Source organism: Onychomys torridus, chromosome 4, assembly GCF_903995425.1.
Source record: "Onychomys torridus chromosome 4, mOncTor1.1, whole genome shotgun sequence".
Classification (NCBI taxonomy): domain Eukaryota; kingdom Metazoa; phylum Chordata; class Mammalia; order Rodentia; family Cricetidae; genus Onychomys; species Onychomys torridus.
The window spans coordinates 14,416,488-14,420,100 of record NC_050446.1 but is presented as its reverse complement, the minus strand read 5'-3'; positions in this window follow the sequence as shown (position 1 = coordinate 14,420,100).

The window sequence follows — 3,613 nt, the reverse complement described above, 5'->3', positions numbered from 1 at the left end:
GACGCCGAGTCGAGCGCGCGCTTGCGTTAGCGTGAGTGCTTTGAGTGCGCGCGCGAGCGAGGGGCGCTCACGCGGGTGTGTGCACGCGCGTTAGCGTGCCGCGACCCACGGACAGTCGCCCGTGTGGTCCCAGACCTGCAACGGCTGAGCTGGGAAGGCTAGAGGGGTTTCTTATCATCGCGTGTTCCTGCACCCTTGCGTGTATTTCAGCATGAGGGAATGTGTGCTGTGCATGCTTGCCTGTGCACGCGCGTGTAAATCCTTACCCACAGTTTGTCATATTTTGGGACTTGATTTTTCCAAGGATAGGGAGAGGCTCTCTCCCTATATACTTCTGGGGGAAGGATATTGGTGCTCTCCTCCCCACAGGGCTCCGTAACGTATGAGAGCGTTGGGAACAGCTGTAATCCCAGCACTCTAAGTGACTGAGACAGGATTGCCTGGAGTTCAAGGCCTGCCTGGGCTACACCAGGCCAGTGGAGGAGAGGGCAGCCACACCTTTTTGGATATGTGACTTGGACTTCCCTCTGGAGGTTAGGTGGGACATTGGTTATCCTACTACAAAGTGGTACCTTCTAGGAGACCTGAGGGAGACCAAGCAAAAACAAGGTTAGACCTCAGGCAGCACAGCCGGCTCCTGCCTGGCATGTCTGAATTAGGTATTTCGTATTTCCTGTTTTTTTCTTTTTTACTTCTTTCTAACGTGTTGTCAGGTCCTGCTCCTAGCTGTTCTCAGAGTTCCTCTTGTTCCTCTGGGCCTGGTGATCCTAATTCTTTGTCCCCCTTCAGCCCTAAAGACTACAAGCCCTTCTCAAATTCAAAGAACAGCTGAAGCTCCGCCCCTGCCAATGACATCACTATTTCCAATAGCAACCAAAGATTTTGCAGGCTGCACTGTAAATGCTTCTGAGGGGACAAAGCAGGTGGTCTCCACACCTAAGGACTGAGCAGTGCAGGGGGGAATCCTGGACCCTCAGATTCACACTCCTGGTTCTTCTCGCTAAAATTGTCTTCCTGGAGCAGAGGACAGGGAGGCCTGTGGTATTGTTTAAGCCCCCCTGTCTTGGCCCCCTTTCTTCTCTCTGCCACCTGGGGGTTACATGCCTGCATACTCTGGCAAAGAGCTCCAACCTCAGGACCCTGGTGCTCCAACGGCTTTCAGGAGGCCCAGAGTTGACACCATCTGCAGACGAGTTAGGGCTACCTTCAGAGGTCTATGGCTTCTGGCAAGACAGAAAATGGAGGCTATGTGTAGGGGTGGGCTCTGTTTCTCCATGACAGGGCAGGAGCCACCAGTCCACCCCACACCCTCGGGGCGCTGAGATTGCTCCTACTCCCACCATAGAGCTTATTACTGGATGTTCAGAGAGCAGTAAGCAATCCTTCCCAGCCAGGAATCTGAAATTGACGGTGGTAGAGTTAGTTATTTATACCATGGAAGATTTGCCAAGCCATGGGGCTTCCTTCCCCACTTTCTGAGAGCCCATTTGCCAGCATACAACTGCCGGCCAGCATACAAAGGCTGTGGGTCTTCAATCTTCTGGTCTAAACTCCTTGGGAAGGTCCCAATAATGAGGGCAAGAAGGAGGCCTATCTCACCCATTATCTCGTTGACTCTGTTCCCTATTATTCCTTGGGGCCTTTTTCCGTACCCTCATCATGGCTGGCTGCAGTCACAGAAGGCACCAATTTTGCCTCCTCCTGCTGCAATAACAGACCGACTAGCAAACAGGCTTGGCTTGGGACCTCTCTAGGTCCCAGGGAGACAAAGGCTGTGAACACAGCCAAAAATGATTAAGAATGTCCTGTGGTGGGTCCCCAGGTTGGGACTGAGTCCCAGTTCTACTGGTGGGCTACTGTGGGCAGTCCTGCTCTGCAAAAAGCACCTAGGAAGGAGGCTGTGGATGCTCATAATTCTATCCGTGATCCTGCTCTGCTCTGACAATTGCAGCCCTATCATGAAGAAATTTTCTCCCTTAAACTCCTAGTTTAAGTCAATTAGACACAGGACCCATTGGCCTCAGTTCATGGACAAATATGGATTGGAGCCCGGTGGTGGTGGTACATGCCTTTAATTAAAACAAACAAAACAAAAAACAAATATGGATTTGTTTTTTGAGTTGTTGTTTTTTTTTTGGGGGGGGTTGTTTTTGACAGGTTTTCTCTGTGTATTCCTGGCTGCCCTGGAACTCACTCTGTAGACCAGGCTGGCCTCGAACTTAGAGACTGCCTGCCTCTGCCTCCCAAGTGCTGGGAGTAAAGGTGTTTTCCACCACCACTTGGCCAAATATGGATTGTTAGCCAACCCAGGCTGGCCCACTGGGTTCTGCCCTCATATCTCAGATCAGAAGTTGAGATAATAAATGGGCTCTGCACTCTCTCTAGAGGTGAATCCCTGCAACCCAGGCTCAGGATCAACCTGTGGATACATTTTCACCAAGTGGAAGCCAGAATGAAAGGAGAAAGCTAACAGTCCCCAAAGAGAGGAGAGGTATGAGCCACGTGCAGATGTCTCTACCCATACTGGCCCTGTGGGCAGAGGATAGGCCTTTACCTGATGTTCAGCTGCTAGGGGTTGCTTCTGTTTGGATTGGGGGATGGGACTGGCCAGCAGTAGGCCAGGTAAAATGATCTGGGGCAGCCAAGGGCCTCACAGAGAACAGCCAGTTACCAGCAAGAATATGAGCCAGCCTATAGCATCTGACCCACATCATTACCCACACTATTCCAGTGCCTGCCTCCACCACCCCCTCTCCTCCCTGTCCCTGTCTTCTCTGGCACTGCATGTAGAGAAGAAAGTCCTAGAACATCATATGTTTTGAAGTAGGCATAGAGTAAAGGATTCAGTCCTTAGGTGTCACTTCAGGATCTCTCCTGCTGCAGACTTGGTGGTTTGGGCTGCCTTCTTCATGACACATGTCCAATCAGCCAACTGAACAAGAATGACCTGTTAAGGGTTGACTGGAACCTCTACCATCTCTGGTTAAGGCTACCAAATAAAAGATAAAGATAACAAGGCCACTTTTCCCAGAAGTTTGTGTGTGTGTGTGTGTGTGTGTGTGTGTGCATCTGTGTAGGCTGGAGGTCAACATATAGTGTCTTTCTCAGTCACTCTCCACATTATTATTATTATTATTATTATTATTATTATTATTATTATTAGAGCTGAGGATCGAACCCAGGGCCTTGCGCTTGCTAGGCAAGAGCTCTACCACTGAGCTAAATCCCCAACCCCGTCCACATTATTTTTTAATATGTGTGCATGCCTGTGCAAACATGTGGAAGTCAGAGGACAACTTGCATGAATTGATTCTATCCTTCCATTGTGTGAGCCCCAGGCATAGAGCCCAGGTTATCAGGCTTGGCTTGGTGACAAGCATTTTTACCCACTGAGACACCTTGCCTTTCAGCTACCTTATTTTTTGAGACAAGGTCTCTCACTGAGCCTGATGCTTACTAATTTGACTAGACCAGCTGACCAACAAGTTCCTGGGGTCCTCCTGGACCTAGCACCCATACTTTAGGATCACAGGCACATGTCAACACGACCTGGCTTTTTATGTGGGTCTGGGACCCACACTGGAGTCCCCAAGAGCACATCACTGGCTGTTAT